The sequence below is a fragment of the Manacus candei genome, unplaced genomic scaffold (assembly GCF_025592945.1).
Source record: "Manacus candei isolate 608988 ecotype Guabito, Panama unplaced genomic scaffold, ASM2559294v1 h1tg000047l, whole genome shotgun sequence".
NCBI classification, from domain to species: Eukaryota; Metazoa; Chordata; class Aves; order Passeriformes; family Pipridae; genus Manacus; species Manacus candei.
Window position 1 is genome coordinate 5774143 of NW_026138095.1, and position 21810 is coordinate 5795952.

The window sequence follows — 21810 nt, forward strand, 5'->3', positions numbered from 1 at the left end:
ATTCCTTGTAATTAAAGAAATGAAACAAAATACTGGTTCTTTAGTCTTTTCATAACTGCCATATTCCAATCAAGAGAAAGCTATTTCTTTCAAGACTTTCATGTCTACTATGCCTTGAGTCCTATTCTATAGGTCTAAACTTGAGACATCTGTAAAACAAGATGGAGATTCTGGCACTGTTACAGTTCATATTTAGGCTTTTCAGACTTGAGGAATTTTTTTACTGGGGAAAAAAATAAAATCAATATTTAGAGCTGACACTTATTTGAGCTGTTTATTATATATTACTAATTTATTGTTAGATTCAAATTTTTCACTAGGTCCAGAGGTGCTTCTTTGACATCCCACACTGTCATCTGACCTCTTGAGATCTGATTTCTCCCTCTGTTTTACTCTCCTGCATTGCCACAGGGCCACCCCTGTCTCCCTACTCCACTACATGGCCTTTTTGTCCACTCTCCACACAAATCTGGACCAGAACATCGAGCTGACGGGTCCAGGAAAGGAAACAGCACTGCAAGTTTCTGGCTGCAGAGAAGAGGAAAAGACCCACATGGGGAATAAAAAACCAGCAGGCACATCAATTGATTCTTTTTTTTCTCCAGTTATTCATTAAAATATGCATATATTTAGCCTATCAATATCATACAGGCTCCTCAAACAACCAGAAAATGTCATTCTTTCTGATTTCAGTCTGGCACAAGTTTAAACTTGCGCAAATTGATCACCCCAGAAATAACAATGCCATGACAACAGTTCAGGGAAAGGAGCTAGAAAGCCTCTGTATGGTGTTACAGCACAGACTCAAAGCTAATGGAAATACTCAAAAACAAGTTAGACTTGCTCCTGCTGCTATTTGTATAGTTGACTGTTTTCCCAGACTCACAAGGTAATTAGTGTATTTACAAACATGCTGCTTAAAAGCAGAGACCCCTCACTCCCTGCTTTGATTCTGGAGCAAAGTGCAGCTGCCCAAAGCACACCCAGTCCAGTTAATCTGTACATCCCTGGTCATGTCCTCACTGTCCCACCGTGACAGCTCACATCAGACAAGAACAGACTGGACATCTCACTGGGTGCTTTGTATTTTAATAGTGTCATGGGTAGCTCTGGCTATTCTATAAGTTTAAAAAGTGACCCAATAAACCCCTCCTCATCAGTATGTTAGAAGGTAGCAACAAGTTGTGCTGCTCAACTCAGTTATATCAAGGTTCCTATACCTGAAACACAATCTGGATCCAGTCTGTTCCTCATACTGTTATCTTCCCTCAAGACATGATAGGGGAAAGTATAGCCTGTTCTTCCTGTGCTTCCCCAAACTTCTTTTGCAACCATTTCTTCTAGAAGGTGACACAGGGTGACCACTAAGTACCAGATACACTCTTCATCCCTATTTTGGGGGACAAAAGTGCCTTCTACTGCACATGGAAGGGAACAACAAGGAGGCACTTAAAGGCTGAATCCCATCTCTAGCAGGACAACAAGCCTGTGGGCTGGATCAGAGCCTTCCAAAGAGATGGGCACAAGCACAGGCAGCCAAGAGACTCTGCACACACGTGGAGTGGAGGCTGTGAGCAGGATTTCCAACCAAGCTCACCTGAAAGGCTGCCCACTCCAGAGCAGCACACCCCTGCTTCAGAGGATGTCAGCCTCTGCAGCATATCCTTAACTTCCATTCATTCCTGCAGCCACATGAAGTGATGCCTGACCTCTGTAGATTAAGAGAAGCAGAGTGAGATGCAGAGAGAGGTGTTTTAATGCCGTGATCACGCTGTGTGGGCTCTCAAATCCCTACAGAAGAGGCCAACACTAACTGTTGTTTCTGTAACAGTTTCATCAAAATCAGCACACAGCACCACAAGCCAACTCTGATAACACTCCCATATCCATTCACACAGCAAGAAAAATGGGGAGAAAGGAGAGGAGCTATTTTGCAGGATGTGAAAATGGAGCCTATAGCAGTGACGTACTGCAGAACTTGTTATTTTCTCTGTAGAAATATTTCATGTCATGCCTCTGACCCGTGAAAATAGTTTAACAGGGAACATTCCAAACTGATTTTTACAGTTATTTTTTTGGCCTCAGGACTGAAGTATAAAAGTAACCAGACAATTTGTGCAGCTTCTGGTAAAAGAGATGAAATAAAAGAAAAGGTTGCTATTAAACAGCTTTATAGTGACTACAGTATGCTGGAATCACCATACGTATATTAATATAATACTGCTGCCTTCCACTTGCCTCAGCCCTAAAGTGATAAACTGGAAAAAGTTATCCCAGCAATTACCTGAAGCAGTGAAGAGTATATTTACATACAGCACAGGGCATTTGTGGGGTTTAGTGAGGGAATACCATTTAAGCAAACACATGCACATTTTACATATACATTGCACAGCACCTTTCTCTGCCTGCTGTACCATTTATATTTTATAGGAATCTTCGCAGCTCTAGGAGCCCAGTGTTAATTTAAACACTGCATCCTGCAGAGAAGGATGTCATTTGGATGTTTTTGCTCTGTGATTGCCATCTTGTGGCCACAGAAACCTGTCCTGCTCCCTGTTTGCTGCTCCAAAACAAACCCATCCTGGAAAAGGTAACCTTTTGGCTACTCCTTGAGCTGCAAGGGATGATTTAGAGCTTTGGCTGTCCAAAAGACAGGTTGTGGTGTCTTGGTGAACAGCTCAGCCAAAGCCCCCAGCCCTGTGCACGTAAATATTGGTGAGGAAGGATGAAGGGGCAGGGGCTGACTCTGCTTTCCCAAGAGCAGGGGAACTGCCTCTGCTTGGTACCTCTAATGATATGTTGAAGTCATCGTTTGATGACAAATTAAGCATAGCTGAGGTCACACTGTAAGTCACTATAAGAAAAGAATTCAGCAATTCCCACAATACAACCCTTTATCCTTACATCATCCCACCTGGGAAAGCACACATATATTGCTTTAAGTGCCATTTAGTATCTGTTGATTGAAACCACATAAAACACTGTTTGATGAGCATCTAGTTGTGCTTAAAAAAATACATCTCTTCAAATATATACATTTCAGAATATATTGGCTGGAATTCACACGCTGCTACACAGCGTAAGCAGAGAAAAAATAAATAATTTTATTAAAATTACTACCCACAGAGTGCCTTGCCGTGAGTTTAGGGCATTTCATAGAGAGAGACACCACATATCTGAAGCCAAATGAGACTTTTCTGCTGTGGTTATAAAATTTATCATGCAAAACATCATTTTATCCATGCCACCAACTGAGTATTTTGATCCTTGCTCTCAGACTCATTGTGTAGTTTAGCACATCTCCAGCATGAAATATGAATACATTGTAATTCCAACAACCACAAAACCCAGAGGCTGGAGCTTGGAAGGATTCCCAGCAAGAACTGCGAGGCAGAAAAATCACCCAAACTCTTCAATGCTCATTAAAGGGACAAATGTAATTCAGTCTTAAATTTCACTAACAGGTTTCAACCAAAAGGGAGCCTTAAGGCTTCCTAAAGCAGAGCTGAAAGGTTAAACAAACAAACCCAACAACAACTTCTCCTTTAGAAAGTGCTCTCTAGATTGGGCACCCTTCTAGATCCCAAAGTTTGATGAACCTCCTTTTGTGTTCTGGTCTTTTCTGAAAGCATCCACCTTACCCACCCCACAAGAGATTTTTATTTTAAGAATTCTTATTTTAATATGCGCTTGCAGGTGCTATACAGAAAAAATAGTTGAAAAAAACCACCACCTCTATATCCCAAGGACTCATGAGAAGGGAGACACATGCAGGTAAAGGCTCTTCCTTGGCTCTCCCAACAGGTGTTCTACCCCAGTTTTTGTATCCTCTAGGGCTTCTCTGATTCTGCCCAATTATGCCAGTTCTAGCAATAAATTATAGCAGCCTACACATCTTACCCCTTCTGTGGGTATACATAGACCACTATGGCTACAGTAAAATACCACAAGACATTTTTCCCTAGGTCATCCCCATTCTGGGATCTTCTAGCCTCTTTTAGCCCCTCCTTTTCCAAAGAAATGTCTGGAGAAACAGAAACATCTGTTAATGGTACCAAACCCTTTCAGCCAGGGAATGGCATCTGCAATCTCACAGCACAGATCAATATGTAAGTGTCTTCAGAACGAAAACAACTTAATTATTCCACCCAAGGCTCACACACAAAGAACAGACTCGGTTTAATTATTTTTGGGGAGACCATTTATTTGTTCAAAGAAGAAAAAAACCAAGACCAAATACATTAGGTAGAGCTTTGTCTTTAGATCAGCACTAACCCACCGAGCACAAACCAGGAGGGAATTTAATGCTTCAGGCTCACCCTCATTTACCTCCTCAGAGGCAGGAGAGAGAAAAATCTACAGTTAATCCTGTTGCAAATTGCAAATGGAGAAAGGACCACACATGTACACACACAAACAGCATTTTCCTCCTCCCTTCAGGAGCTCTCAGCCTCTCCTCCCTGCTCTCACTATTGAGCTGAGCAGAGGACTTTGAGACCTTAAAGTTCCCTCCTCCCCCCTGGAGAACAACAATCCATATGAAGTTCACAAAGAAGCAGCACAAAGCTTCAGGCTGGCAATTTTTCCCCATCTCTTTCTAAAGCTCCTGTGTGAGCAGTGAGAACATCGAGCTTGGGTTGCAATCCAAGCTGCTCCTTATTCATCTCCCTTATGACATTTGTAGCTTCGACACCCAGCCAAACCCACCCAATTAGTGAGTCTCTCCTACAGCACAGATACTCCAGAATGCTCAGATCAGACTCAACTTGTTTGCAGACGAAAGGCAGCAGAACATTAAGTGTGGATTTCCCTCTTTGTGAAAAAGGGACTTCAATTGTAAAAAAAAAAAAAAAAAAAAAAAAAAATAAAGCTTTGCAGTACATTAGGAAAAAGTGAGGAAAAGCTGTATTTGAAGAGGCAATTAGTAACAGATGTAATCAAAACAGCCACTCACAATACCACATCAGATCTGAGGCAGCTGTGCCTCAGAAATCCAGGGACAGAGCAGCGAAGGGCAATGAGGGAGCCCAGGGCCATCCCTGCATCCACACATCCCCAGTGCTGCACAGGAGCCAGCAACCACTACTGTCTCTGCTTCAGGAATTCCCTGAAAACAACAGGGGGTGCTGTTTTAACCCTTAAAAGCTTACTTTTAAGTGACCTAAACTGAAGAACTTCTTACAATAGACAGAACTCGGATCCACTGGACAGAAGAAGGTTGTTAAGAGGGGTCTATAAACACCCTCCACACACAGTTGCACCCTTGCAGAGCAGGGTCTTTCCTCCAGCCTTGGAGCCTCATCCCTCAAGTTCTTCAGAAAAACAACTCCTTCAGTCCCCTGAGAGGACAAGCAGCAGCCTGCCCCCCGTTACCCCAATATCAGCTGTCCCCACTGGGCCCTGCTCCCTCCCCAGGGAGGAGGCAGCTCCAGGGATCAGGCTGGTCCCTCTCCCCTTTGGAACAACCAGAAGAAGGCAAAGACAATCTTCCCCTCGACTGCCCAGACACACCCTTCCCTAAAGGAAATTAAACACACAAACCTCAAAGCAAATAGAGCTGATATATTCCATCAAAGTCCTATTCAGAAAGGTTCTCTCGAGTTCAAGGAAAGCGAGGGCTCAGAGTTGAGAGTCATAATTAAAATCAAGCTTTGGAGGCTGTGGATGGCTGGGATTGGAACAAACACCCTCTGACCTCACGACCACTTTATCCCCAAGGAATGGAGATCTTGGAATTATCTCTCAGTCTCCTGGCAATCAAACATCAAGGGGGCAAAGTCACAGAGACACACCGTGGTCACTCCCCAGCCCCAGGGAGAAGTGACAGTGCAGCATCCAGAGGATTTACCCCACAGAAGTGAGGGGGACATTAACAATTCCAGCAATGAGCATTGTTTAAACAAAGTAACACAAAGGTCTCCCTCTGAGGGACCACACAAATCATAAGCTGCCTTTCTCAAGGATGTTCAAAATGCAACAATGAAACTTCTATCAAAGAAAGATAAACACTGACATGGGATTAGCCATGTCCAGCACTTTGACATGTGATGTGATCCAAAATTATTGTGAGCAGCAGGAACAGTGAAAGAAATCCTAAGTACACTGATGTTGTTTTCCCTTTAATTTCAAGAGGTCCAGAAACAGAAAAAAATTAGTCTTTTCCTCCAGATTCTCCCTTTCAAGTGTGACCTCAGACACATCAGAAAGAGGGTTAGTTCCATTTTGTGTATGATTTCCTTGGAAGATTTTCCCACCTCTTGTAAGATTAGGGCAAAAAACCCACCCTCCAAATTATTTACTATTAATTTAGTTGGAAGAGGAGAACAGAAGGCAAACATCTTTCCTAATAAGCTTCCAGTATTCTGTCAGTGATGTTGACTGTTGCTACTAGTAACACATCCTGTCAAGCAAAGCATTTCTTTTAATTGGCTTTTTGTGTGTGTGTGACCAGTTTGTTTCTGCAGATCTTTTACACATCAACATAAGGCAAGAACTACAGTGCTTGAAAGCCAGGTTACTGTGAACCACCAAAGGTGACAGTCTTCTTGAAATTATTTAAGTGACTTTTTTTTTCTACCAATAACAGCATCCATAATATCACCTGATAACCTTTTCTTTGATCAGCTTTTTGACTGCCCCTAACTCAGCACTGGTGTAGGATCGAGGTCTGTGTTTAATCTGGCTACCTAGTTTAAATTAGAACTACTTCATCATGACTATATTACATTCCAAAGGACTGGGCTGGTACCTGTTTCACTTACCTAGGCCAGCAGTAATTAAAACATTTTTCCTCTCTGATACAAGTTTCTTTATAAAGATTAAATGCCATTCTTATAATACAAATGATCACACCTAGAGGTTGTGTGTTCTCTGACACATAGCTAATCCACTGAGGTCTAATGTGGTGAAAATAAAACATTACATATATTTTCTATAAGGGTTAAAAGTTCAGAGTACAAAACCACAGTGTGATACAGCAAACAAAAAAAATGAGAAAGAGCAAAGAGTGCAAACAGAAATAAGAAATAAAAAGTGAAATGAGAAAGAAATCAAAGGAAAACAATTAATTGCCTCTATGACCAGGCTCAGTTTACAGCCTGAGCCTCCTGTTCACACTGACAGACCCCTGTTCAGGGGCAGCACTTTGCTCACACCACCCCTGGCACTGCTTCAAACAGCATTTGCTGTTAAATGCTTGTCAACATGCAAAGGGATCAGGACAGATTTCTCATAATGAATTTACTTCTGGTAACACAATATTATCTCAAACACTCCAAACAACCAAAAAAGGATCATTATTTCTTAAGAAAAAATACCAAAACAACCACACACACACCAAAAAAAAAAATAAAGAAACAAAAGGACTCAACCAAAATTTCTCTAAAAGCTTCATTTGGTCTGAGGAGATAAAAAAAAGCCAAAACAACACAAAAACCAAACCCACAAACCACATAATGGGGAATGGGAAATGGTTGGTCTGGGTCCTTTTATTCCCATTTTTGCATTATGCAACATCCTGATTCCAAACCAAATATTTAGAAAATTGATTTTCCATTGAAAAGTTCAGTAAGATGAACAGGAAAACACAAGTGCCATCATGTGGCACCAAAGTGTGTAAAACTCATTTATTTTCTCTAAATGTATAGTATTATTAAACACATACACATAATAGGAAAATCTTATAATTAAAAATATCTGTAAATATGTCCCAGAAATCCTCTGAGCTTACAATGTCAAATTTCAGGACTATCACCCCACAATTAATTCAGTGTGTTACAGAAATGGATTGTAGTCCCACTCTATCACCAGCTTCAGAATATTTCATCATAAAGGTTATTTTTTTTCCTGAAGATTTTTTATCCAAAGAGACAACAAACCAGAAGCAGTGTGGAACAGGTGCTTCTCTAGACACCAGAAAGCCCGAGTCAATTATGTGCATAACTATGAGCAATTCTAACTTTGAAGAGACTTCAAATGAGGAAATATAGTATGGAATTAAAATCAAGTTTTAAAAATGACATTTAAAATTTATTTTCTTTTAGGTTTTTTTCCTTCTACTGCTCCAGATGAGTCTTTGTATTCCTACTGTACCCCCTCCTGTGACAGGCAACCACAGCATAATTATCCCTTTTATCAAACCATAAGTTTTATCTTAGTACCAGATAATGTTTCTATCTTCCACAACTACAACAGGAAGCCTGTTTCTAAACCTCATTACATCAACTATTACAAACATCTTTCTTCTTTCATCATAAGTTTGTCTATAAACAGTGACATGGATAAATAATTGTTTCTTCCCATCACTGTTGTCCTTCTATTTGGATACCACATTTATTTACTCTTCTGAGAGAACTTTGCCCAGGACATCACCAGCTTCTCAAACTCATGATATCAGAATTTCCTTGCAGCCCTTTATGTTCATTACCCACTCAGGTTCCATTTCCCTGCCCAAATTTCCAATATTAATACACAGATATTGCTGGGTAACCACTTTTCCCTGACCTTAGGCAGAACTTGGAAGCAAGGCATTGTATGTACACAAGAGAGCATTAAATGGGTATAGATTATGAAGCAAAAGTGTTCAACAGTAACAAATACACAGTGATCGATCAACCAATTTTCTGGGCAGATGAAATTTGGGGCAATTAATTTTAGTTGCAAAAAACAAGATAAAGTGTTAATTGAAAGCACTACAATGTTGTTCACCTGTTTATTTTTCCATTATCTAGAATGGAAATGGATGCACTTCATTTAGAGCTTCTAATTTACACATGTTAATCTTATTAATATATACAGATTACTGAAAATCTTCAGGTTTCACTTGTGTGACCATGTGGATTTCCAGACTGCCACATAAGCTCTGAATCCTGGCTCACAAAATGAGACTGACCTCAGCAGCAAGCTCCATCAGATGGATTTCTTTTTCTGAATTAAGAAAATCATCCTCCCCTTTTCGAAGTAGCATTTATAATTTTAGTTGCTTGCAATATTCAAGTGTACTGCTTATGTACAAACAGCACATAGAGAAAATTTTGCCCAGATTCTATGTGTATGAAAACATTTCTAGAACCTTATCAGATTGTATTTGATATGATCTCTCAGGCATTAACTAGCCTTCATTTAAAAGTCTTATTTAAAAGTGCAAACTCTTAATTAGATTTCACTAAATGCACTTTTCCCTGTCTTTTATATAACATATAAAAACCAGACTTGACTGTCTGTGTCTTGCAAGACTAAGAGACCACTGCGAAGATTTTCAGTGGGAGCTTTTAGAAAGAGCAAACCACAAACCAACAGGTTCTGCTAATGAAAGATGCTGCTATGCCACAACACAAGCCTCATGGAGAGGCTGTCCATGAAGATACATCAGTCCTTTGCCTAGAGTTTGAAGACCCTTGTAGTGATAAAGTGACTGACATTATTCAGCTGGTTCTCTAACCTGTATTTACACCAGCTCTGAAAATACCAGTGTTTTCCCAGGTGCACTGCCCTTTTCCCAGGCTCTGTCATTATTAGCTTGTTACACCCCAGTGATTTCAAAACCCTAACTTTTTGTTCCTGTCATATTCGCTATTTTATAATCTTTAAAAGAAAAGGGAAAGGAAGTCCATAGTAGCCTATAAAATATTATTTACTCAATAGGTGGATGGTTTCTTTCAAGCAGTCACTACCTACCTTCCACAGCTACAAATAGAAATGATGAAGTACAAGAAACCTTCACACAATTCTTCTGAAAAATGCAGCATTTCTGTGAACAATAACTACCTCCAATATCTCTTTTCTCATTCCCATAAAAACTTCTATTACCCTTTTTCCTTCCCGTAAGAAGATGGGAGAGCACGTGTGCCAGTGGCTACGCTGTGCATCAGCACAAGAACATGGTGTAGCACTGGAGCCTGTACACTCAATTTCTGACTTAATCAACAAATAAAACCAACATGAAAAGGGGGAAAAAAAAAAAGTTGGAAGATGGAGATCCCAATCTTCGAGGTAATGTGCTTGCACAGAAAAGGAAAGATCACAGAGGGGCTTTTCCCATCCATACGAATATCTACTTAGCACTTAGAGCAAAAAACAGGCAACTATGTTGTCTGAGTAGTATGTTCCTGTGAGGTTTAGTCTGGAGCACAGGGGATGTAGATAATATGTGTGGACAGAGTGTCAATAAAATGCACAGGTGAGTTACTCCTGTGACAGAAACCATCCCCACCGTGCTCCCTCCAAAAGAGCTCAATACCTTCATTCCTAACTGCAAAAACGCTGATATCCACAGTTGGAAGGCTCTATCAAACCAGAGTTGCTCCATTAGCAATAAATGAGAAGTTAAACACTTGCCAGGTCTGGGGATTTAGATAAGGAACATGAAGTGGTTTTATCAAACTAATTTCTTCATTTAACGAATGAAGATTCCTGAGTCCTGTGCATTTGGAATCACACTCTTACAGTTTTATCTTTAAGAAGTAAAAAAGATGATTGCAGAGGGCTAAGGCAGGTTTACTTTCCTGGTGTTCTTCAGAATGGATATCTTGCATGATTGAGCAGAGCTTTGTTCAACTCTCAAAGCAATTTACTAGAATTGAGAACAGAACGTTTGGTAGAGCAACTTGTTCAGTCCTGGATTATTACTTCTTATTCCAAAACAATTACAATAAAGGGAAAATGGGTTATGCTCCTGTAAAAATATGACTCTTTCCAAATAGCAGCAGAGAAACACATGGATACATAATCACAACCAGAGAGCCCACTAAAGAAAACAGAGTCAGTCCATATTTTGCCAAGTACCACCAAATTAAAACTCACTGAGTTCTTAATTTTTAATAATTTTAAAAGAGCTATGTGAAGTAGGATATATGCCCTACAGTAATCAGAAATGTGCTTTTTCCCATTCTGTGTTATTAGCTCCAGTTCCATGCAGGCTGGAAGTAGCTGGTGCAACATTGAACCACAATACAAGCAGAGCCAGGGTATTGCTTGGGATTGAACCTCTGATTATTGGATCAAAGAAAATGAAAAGCCATTGCTTTGCACTGCATTTGTTCCACTGAGAAAGGATTTCTCTCAGCTCTGGAAACAGGAACTTTCAATTAAAATGCTCTAGGCTGTGTTCCTCATAGCACTGCATACTATTTACTCTCTAGAACTGCAAATAGGGGGAGGAAAGCAGATTCAATTTTCAGAGGTTTCTGCAACTGTAAATGAAGCCTATTTGGAAAATTGAGACCTCATCAGCTTCTGTCTGAGGAGGGAAAGCGAGGGATAAATTCATTTCAAGTCTGTGATAAGGTTGTTGAATGAAATGAAATACAATAAAAATCATTTAGCAGTCAGAGAAAATATAAAGAGAGACAGCGAGGTTTGAACTCTTAAGCTCTTCATTCAGGCAAATAGTCAGCAGAGTTTTAACCTTTATATAAATATCTTGCTTTCCGAAATTTACTAAGCCAACAGCACATCATATATACACAATGAAGTCACATTACCAACACCTAAATACTGTTCTGTACCACAGGGTTTGATAGGACCCCCAAAGCCCACAGAGCTCCACATTTCCCTAACACACTTGTCTATCTACAGCACTTGGAACAACCTAGGGCAAGTGAGACTTGAAAAAACAGCCTGTGATGCTTGTGGATTTATAGGGATCAAGGAGATCTAGAGATGCATCCACATGTGGGTCTGTCAGTGCATGCCAAGGACGGATTCCAATGCTCCAGGCATTTACCAGTGACAGGTTCCTTCAAGGGAAGGCATTCCTACATGGCAGGAGGATGATAAACAGGCTTGTAGGAGGATACAGTAAATTATCCCCTTCTCACAAAATTCTTCTGCATAACAGTCTCTTCAGCAGAGCTTGAATCCTCCCCACCTGTGGCTTCACCTCAAGGTGCCTCACCTGAGAATATTTTGGCCCACAAGGCACTGGCTGTTCCCAAGGCTTCATAAAAACACTGAATGTTTGCAAAAGTCACTTTACCAAAAGACAAAGGGCCACATTCCTTAACCTTCACAGTGCACAGATGTAAATGACAACAAAGTACAAGTACAAAGTATAGGAAAGACAGAAAAGGAGCAAACTCTGAGGATAAATGGATATTTTAACATCTGTGTTTCTCTCTCATTTACATCTCTGGGCAGAGACTGCCAGCAAGGCAGCTAATTAGTGCCAAATCTGGTGAGCAATTTTTGGATGATGAGTATACCTATCTATAAAGAAACAAAATGAGACCAGCAGTTTATTTTGCAGGCTGCAATGAGCAGCCATCAGGTGGTGATTATTTTCTGTCTATGAATTAGAAACTGTCTGGGAGAACTAAAAATATTTGGAATCCATGCCCCACCTTACCTCCTGAGCCAGTTTTGGGCTACCTGCACTTCCTTGGTGTGTCCAAGCCCAGCAATAAACACACACTTTGCAAGTCAGAATAAATTGCAGAGCGGTACTTGTAGCAACATGCCAGCTTTACAGAGGTTTTTCTCTCTCCAATAGATAGATCTATATATAAATTAATTAGGTGAGGTTGAAGTGCTGCTTGTTGAATATTAAAGTGTCTGCTTTTGCTGCCCGTTTGTGCAGAGGAGCACGGGCAGTGCCAGGCTGCTGCAGTGCCAGGTTGCTGCAGTTTGTATGCCAGCCATGTACCAAAACAATTACATTCCAATGAAGCTGACATCACTCACCCTCCTGCACTGGAGCTGTTCATCAGATGTCTTACCTCTGCCATGTATCACTTGATTCTCTCTGAATTCATCTACTGGGTCATGAAACCTGCTCATTTTAAGTTTTTAGAAGATCGTTACAGTTTTTTAACCTTCTTCCATACTCTTCAAATGACTTTAGAGTCTAACTCAAAGCTAAACAGCAGAATAGATTAACTTACCACCTCAGAACGAGAGACAAAGCTGAAGAAAATGGATTTCCTTTTCTGAAATATAACCTTGCAAGCCTTTACAGGGCAGACAACACACTTTAGCTTTGTGCTTGCCTACTGCCTACAGCAAAGGGGCTCTGGTCTATGGCTAGGCTTGCAGATGCTATCTTAATATACAGTAAAATTACACAAGAGAGAGGAATTCAGGCCTTACTTGGGAGAAGTTGAAAATGGAATTATGTATATGTGCATAGAAACAAGATAAGCCCCAGGTAAAACAGAAAGCAGAACAAAAGAGGAGAGGAAAAAATCCAGCCATGCAACCAGTCCTTGAACAGGCTCCTTTACCCAACTTCCCTGCAAGGCCATGCTAAGGCCTCCCAACTGTTCCTCCAGGGATACATCACTCCTGCCCTCCCCACCTATGTCATCATTACAAAATCAAATTTTGCTTGAACACTGGAAAAAATCTGGAAACAGCCTTAGTCCATACATGCATTCCTTGGACTGCTTCTAGGACTACTTCTTGGATTTTAAAAAAATTCCAAGTTCTGTGTCATGACCAAAACTGCTGCAAAGAGACATCACAGTGGTGTGTTCAGGGGAAGAGACTGTTCAGTGTCTTTCCCCTTCCAGGTAGCAGCACATGAGGTTATTAAAGATTTACCTCTTCTAGCTCCAGTCCCAGGTTACAATTAACATCCTGAGCCACAGGAGCTTTTCAAAAGCTATAAATTCTACCTGGGGCACAGAAATCTACTCTTTGCCTTTATCCCATTTGGCCTAGTTATATTAAAAAGAAAGAAGTGAGGTTGGAAAGTAAAGATGTAGAGGGAGAAAAATAGAATTTATCAAGATGAAAAGGCTTCAGCCCAGCAAATGAGTTTTCTGCAGCAGTTCTCAAAAGCAAGAGTGGCAGAGCCAGCATCCCTCAGTAGGGCTGATGGACCAGGGAATCCTAATCCCACAGGGAGCTGCAGGCAGAACAGCCCATAGGATCATAACCAAGCATGACTGTGGGGTTGGTTTGGCAGAAACCAATACCCTTTTTTTTTTTCAAAGCCATGTTTCTATTCAGTTGGAAAAAAACTTATGAGAATGAGAACCTTTCTGCCTGAGCAGAGAAACAAGAAGGGGGGGAATAAATACCCCATATCAGAGCTGTGTGGTTTTACATACAATTAGGCAAGAACATGAGAAATACTTACATTTTGACTTGAACCTTAAAGAACATCTTGTTTCCTTGGGTAGCAAAGTTCAGTAGAGAGAACACTTACCCACACCAAGTACTCTGCATATGGTTCTTCTGAGTAAGAGCACCAGAAGGCTCTTTTTATAAAAACCCTGATGTCTTTTTTTTTTTCTGCTGAAGTTTTCACAAGTATTTGCACATAAAATCATGAAGCTCCTTTGCAGAGCTAAAACAAGGGTTTTTTCCTGACAAAATAAGAGGCCTTTTTCATGCTTATGAACCATCTATTGCTCTTTTAGCTTTAGAGGGACCACAGCAGCAAAACCACCACCAGATCAGGACTAATTAGGATACTGATTTCAGGAGTTCTTAATATTAAGTGTTGAGGACCCACGAATTTCCTAATTACAGCAACGCAATGAGGTGTTTTTGTTTTTGGTTTTTTTTAACTTTTGTGAGCACAGATTAATGATAAACAGACAAGTATTTCATCAAATACTGTGGAAAGCTACTCAGGGCACAGGGGAGGTGGGACAGAAGCTCAGCAGCTGCTCCCTTCTCTGTAAACTGGCAGCTCACACTGTCCTGGTGAACTGAAACCACCAGTCAGGAGCCAGGAATTAGGGAAAAGCCCACAAAACAGGTAGGGAGTCTCCTGTGCTGGCAGTAATTCCTTTTTAGCCTGCAACCCCACAACTTTCCTGTTACAAATCTGTGAATGCAAACAGATCCCTCAGGAAAGGGATCCTGCCTCACTCCATCCACAAGCAGTTTCTGTGATGAGAACAATAATATAACACTCCAGAGAGCTCACCACATTTAGATTAACTCTTCTAAGACTGTCAAGAAAGCCCTTTAAACTCCTTTGGGGAACACAGTTCTCCAGAACTCCGTTATTATCAGAATAACAACATTAAAACTTTCAGAGAAACAACCGATCAAGGTCATCACCAGCAACTTCAGCTCTGAGCTGGAGCAAAGCAGCTCCCCAGCATCACACACACAGACCAACAGGCAAAACTTTAACCCCCAGGAAAAGGATGATATCTTAGAGAAACTCTTACCTGCCCTCCCGAATTCAGCCACAGCTTGCCCTGAGGTGACTGTGTCAGCACCGCCCTGAGCCTGCTCTTATAGAGCTGCCCCAGCCCAGCTGTGCCCAATTAACCTGAGGACCAGTTAACTGTCACAGCCTTAACGAGTTCCACCTGGCCTTGCTCCAGCCCAAATCCATCAGTGTGGCCATTCCTACAAATCCCTTGGATGGTCACAGTTCTTAGGGCAAGTAAGAGAGTGGTTTTGCCCAATACAGTGAAAAAAATCTGGTTTTGTAATTAATAAATAGTCTGAAATGGAGAAATATGTACCTGCTCCTTATGAATTCTGCAGGAACAAGACCCAGCCTCGTGATTTTGATTTTTTTTTCCTGTTTTTTTGAAAGGGCTTACTGAATCAATGCTCCATTTGCAAGGCTTGGAAGTGAATAATTTATATTACATAGGTCTTAAATGTTTAAGCCCATGAATGAATGAAGCTCACTCGCTCAGTGAGTGCAGGAAGCAAAGGAATGAAGCCCAGGCTCTCAGGAACAACATGTGATTCAAGTTTCTCCTCCTGACTCCAGCCAGAGCACAGGTTTTCAGCATCTCAAAAATCAAGGGTTTCTGCAGTCTGAAACCATGACCCCGTGAACTTTTATCCAACCAGAAATACCTGAAATACCCAGCTGGGTAAAATCTTCAGGGTAAGATATAAATATGAATGATTAATAAAACGCACAACTCCTTGAAATACTTTTAAAACTCCCATGCATTCATGATATTGTGTGACATATAAATAAACATATACATCTGAGTTCTTTAAAGTGATCTCACTTCTGCTACTACACATGTGCAAGTGTATGCTCTGGCAATTAATGATGCTTATAAATGCTGTGTTACCACTCTGTGCAGGGACTAGCACTTCATATTTATGAAGTCTTAAGTAATTTTGCCTAATAAAGTTAATGAAGTATATGCTAGCACTCGGAGTATATCAATCTCTTCCCTTTTATCACAATCTATATGAAATCATTACCATAAAAATTTACTAAACTCACTTAATTTCTGCAAGTTTTCCTCCCTAGCCCTTCTTACCAGGCTGATCCCTGGAGGAGTTAGGCTGTAAGTGGTATTGTCACGTGCTTGACAGCAACGTGTGCTCCGTGTCCTTGGGAGCAAAGGATCATTTGGTATCAAAATGCAGGAAAAATATGAAGGGGGAAAACTAATGAAGCAACGACATGCTCATCAGGAGCATAATCTAACTGGAAAGTAGCCCCATTGAAACTGCTGGCAAACTTTGCACACGCTTAAACTGTTACGAGTGTTAACAGCAATTACGTGCCTCATATTTTTAGATTAAGGGCTCTGGCTGAGGTAGAGACTGTCTGAAGTCTCCTCTGAGTCTGACTGAAAGCACAGAAGAGGTTACCAGAGGATAGACTGGGGGAAAGGCAGAAAAACCTGTGAATTTGGGGATTCCTTAAAGCATCAGCCTGGAGCAGCCACAGGCTCCAGAGCTTTTACTGGAGCAGTAGCTGGACACACACCCAGGGCCACCCCAGACCTGTGGTACCAGTTCTCTCTCACTAATTACCACAGATGGAAATACTGGTGTCCAGAGGCACCCAGTGCCTGGATATCTTACAAACTATAAGCAGTAGAAGAAAAATTAGGTTTTTTGCCCTCACCTTGGGCATCTTCCCTGCATTGAACTGCTGCCTTGATGTTCATCTGTGGCATTAACCTTCTCCTTGTCCCACAGCCCTTTGCCAATCCTTCTGCAGCCTCCTTGCATAGACAGGCATCCAAATAACATCCCCTTGCATCCAACCAGGACAACAGAAGCTCTTTCATGGCAAGAGCAAAGGCTGTTCACAAGGCTTAGCAAGGGGTGCCTGGCTGGGCTGTCCCATGTTGGGCACATCAGGCAGGAGGATCTGGGCAGAACCCTCCATCAGAAATGTTGATCACTGTAGTTAAAACTTAGTAAAATCTTCCAGAGCTGGGAATGCAGGATACCAGAGGCCTGACCTGTTCATTAATTTATCATATGTGCTTCACCTTCATTTGTTCTTGGCGATGTTTTACATAAGCACACACAGGTTTCTGAGCTGAAAACATGCTGGAAAATGTCGGATTTACTCTATGCAGCTAAAATACCAAATCAGCTATGCCAGCTTCAGAGCTTCACATCCTTTCAGAGCTCAAACACCCACTCATCTATTATTCTATTTGGAAAATCTTGCATGGTACTCAGACTTTCTCCCTGTGGGGGAAATCAGCATATGGCAAAGGCAGGAGTAAAGCAGTAAACGCATTCAAGTGAAGTCCTGTTCCACTGGTTTAATTGCTCTGAGGTGAAGACATGATTTGCTGGAGGATCTATTTGCTGAAGGATATGTTCAAACAAATCAGTGAGTTACTGTGGTTAATTTAAAAGGCCCAAAAACTCAAGTTCTAGAGGTATCATTCAGCTTCTTTCTGGGTAGAGGTGGGAGAGTATGGAACCTACTGCACAACTCAGTGTGTATTGTAAGGAGACACTTGTTTACTACAACATCCCAAGTTCAGACAAGCAATATAGCATTTAGTAATTATTTTAGCAATAGGTCCAAGGCTGATTGCATGTTTATTGAACACTTTTTTCAAATTATCATTTGAGTCTTGCAGCCTGCAGAAAATGTCACAGATTAAAACTCTCTCAGACAGTTTTTTCTAAACTTTTTGCCAGCTGCTGGGTAATCTTTCTACTGTTGTGTATGTCATGGTCCCTAATTATCAGACCTACCCCTCACATCACTGGAATTCACTTTATTGACAGGAAACCAGACAGTCAGTATAAAAGATAATCTCCTTCAGGCTTTGTGTACAAATTTGCTTCTCAGAGTTTTGGGGAGAAGTTTCTTCCATCTCTCAAAGACTTTATTTGAAGTGTCTCATACAGAGTGAAGACAGATGGTTACAGATGGTTTAGGTCCTTAGAAAAAACTTGGAGTCAAAAGCAGCTCTAGCATTACTAGACAGAGAGTGGGGTATCTCTTTAGTTTAAAACAAAGGGAGTTATTTCTACATGGCACTTTCCATGTAAAATTTTAGACAATCGTATTGCATTTATTTTTCCCACAAGATCCCCCTCTCTGTTTCCGGACTGTGTGCTCATCTGTGTCCACAAGAGCCACAGGAACCTATGAATCTTTGTGGAAGACTGAATTTTCTTCAACAATCTGAACTTTCGTAAAATGAGAATCTTTGCAGAAACCTGCCAAAGCTGACAGATTAGCACAAAATACTGATACAGATGTCAGTTCCCACAGAACTAGTATTCTTCCCAGAAATCTCATCAGCAGAGTCACTTTTTAAGTGTCTGGGGAAGAAGAACAGATTGGAGAATCAATGAAACAACTTCAGTATCATTCGAGAACTGCAAATCAGTAAAGAAGGGAATAGCAGGCATGCATGCAAGAGCAGAACAAGGCACAGCCTTCAATGAGACAAGGTAATCTAGTGTTCAAAGAAAAAAAAGTGACAGGAAATCGAGAAACTAAGCTGAAATTCCCAGTTCTGACTTGACATGTAATTCATTTCACCTCTGGACTTCTTCTCCCACCCCCAAGATGAGCCTGGTATTACTTACTATGCATCATCCCTTGCCTTAACAAAGCCCTTCTGGATCACCACACTGAGGGAGCTGCAGATCATTACAACCCAACAACACAGGAACACTTTTCCCTAACTTTGCTCTGCTGGACACTGGTTGGAATCACACAGAGTCTTCACCTCAGACAATCCAGTGGACATTGTACCTGCACTAAGTGCAACTGGCTGTTGCATTAATGGGGATTACAGCAGGATGAGTTTTAAGCAAAACTCTGGTTTCTTTCTGGATTCACCTTTGTTAGTCTGTGCCTATCCTGCCTTTTATGCAAACACCTCGAGGAATGTGAGCAACACAGACTCAGATTCACAACCCTCCGAAGGGAGAAGTGTGAAGCTGCAGCATTTCTTCAAAAGCCAGAAGAAAGTAAGATACATAATCCCCATCCTACAACAGTTTTGTTTATAGTCCTGAATTTCAAAAAGGCTTTCAAATCTCCAACAGCTTAGACCAACCCCAAAGATACATACATCTGTTTGAGAAGTTTAACTGTAAGATTTAAAACTTTTGATTGACCCCATTATAATCTGTGTATTGCTGAATCTTTAGAGTAAGCCATTTGCTATCAGGGCTGATGTCACACATCACTTAAACCAGGAATAAGAGTCATACAAAAAGGCTTTTCCATTCAACTGGAAAACAGCATTCAATCTTGGCTTTTTATGTAAGTGAAACCTGCACACTTGAGGGATCCCAAGGACAGCCTCTATTCTTTCCCACAATTATGCTGGAATAAGTCATTTCATCCATTTCTAACGGGCCAAGACAAATTCTGGGACAGAAAATCAGCATGGTTCTGTCAAACAATGTTCCTTCTTTTTCAAGAGAGAAAACTTCATTGAAGATTTGCTCAGTTTTGGCCAAGTATCTGTCCATAACACTCGATCTTTTCCAGTAATTAATGTTAATTGGAACATAGCACTTTATTCTGTGGCTTCATCTCAGTGTGGTGCAATACACAGCTGAAATGCTCCAGCACAACGTGGAGTGTGAACTGACAGCCCATGAATTCCACTGTAGTTATTACAAGCAGCTTGGGGGCCTGACTCTGCTAGACAAATTTATGCAGATGAAAGACCAGTTTGTGTTAATACAGACATAAATATTTTTATGAGCACTAATGGTTGCTACATATAAAATTAACGTACACAAATTTGTCTCACATTGGTGGAGCCCGTGTCATCTTTCTATGATATGTAACCAACCACCTCTTGGGTGTCCTCAGTTAAATGTAACCTTGAATTTCCTGGTATCAAAGACCTTCCCATTCATTTCCAAATTACAATCACTTCATCTCACAGTGCAGTGAGATTCCCTCTAGCCTTCTCTCATTGAACTGAAGCATTATGCAGCTGGGACAGAGTGGTAACAACCATCCCACAGGATAACAGATACTTGCATTTTGTTATGAATTACTCTTGGCAGCAAAAACTCAATATTCTGCCGAAGTCACACAAGGCATCTGTGCACAGAGGGCACAATTTTTATTTCTGCAACCCAGTTCATATCTTCCAATGTATGAAGAAACTGCTTCTTCAACAAATTGAGCTGGTTTCTGCAGAATCTCACCCCTTGTGTGCAGAAAAAGGCAGTTTGCAGGGTCTTCCAGGCTGTTGGAGCACACACAGGCATGGCTGTGACTGCTGTCACGTGTAACAAGTTTGTGCAAATGAAGGACACTATCCTCCAAGAAACAAAAACGCAGCTATGGAACACAGTGAGAGTCACAACAAGCTCCTGCTGCTGCAATGCATTCATTAGAGAAGCTACGGGGGGGAAAAACAGAACCAAACCCACATGGCTTAATTATTTAATTCTTAATGCAATTCCTCCCAGTATACCAGGGCTAATAGTTTTTCACCAAGTAACTGAAACAATCTCATGAACAGCAGGTTCCTGAGGTTTGGAGTGACTACGCAAGTTTCTGAACAATTATTTTTGAACTGTCAATATTCCAAACACCTTATCTCTTCCAGAACTTTGAAATATGCATCCAAAGCTTAAAACAAAGATTAAAGAGGAAAAAAGAACCCTTGTGTTTAAGTATGTGATACAGATTCTTAGCTGAACACTACACTGCATCAGGGTTTGCAGAGAGAAGTAACTCAGTCTTCATAAAATGGATGTGTCTTCAAAGATCCTAATTTGAAGTTTCACTCCCCCCAGCTCCTATCCATGCACATATGTTAAAAACATCTTACTGGGCTTAATTTCTTAAGTCAGTCTCAATTCAGCAGAAACTGACTGAAAACACAATAAAATGCAAACTAAACCCAGGATAAATAGAGATCCCTGATCCTCTGACAAGGCAGGGGAATAGCAACGGGGAGGAACCAGAAGTAGAGGCTCCTGCACCACATTCCCTCTGCTTCAGCTCTTCCTCCCAACTGTTTGAGCATAATAAGACCTTGGATATTGCACACACAGAGTGAAGACTCCTATGGCAGGCAAAATACACCACTATGAAGGCTGAGATCTCCAGCTCAATTTCAATATCTGTTATGAAAATCAAATCATATTGCAGCCACTTCCAAGGGTCTGATCAGCTTATAAGATTTCGTTCAGGTTAAGGGGTCTCAGAGCAATTTAATAAGACGTATAACTTGCATAGTTTTAATAACTGGAAGAAAATACACAGGAGCAACTGCCTCTATTAGTGTTCCAAAATGGGTTTGACTGAATTGCCATCTCACTGTGACACAACAGGGGACAAAAATGTCTGGGTACTCAAGAGATGCTTTGTTATAGAAAAAAAAAAAAAAAATCAAATTGTTCCACCATTTCAACAGAAGAAATCCAAACGAAGACAGCAAAGTGTCATTAAGTGCCCAGCACATTGTTTGTCCAAAGGAAATGCAGCACAAATACAGGATTCAGTGCAACAGCAAGCGCTGGTGTTTGGGCACCTGCGAGACCCCAGAGGGACTGGACAGCCCTGGACAGACTGATTTCAGACACTCTCCAGAAGAACACTGCATCCTCCCTCTAGATCTTACAAATTAGAGCAAAACAAGGCATTTAGAGGACCTCCTAAGGCCTTCAAATGCTTCA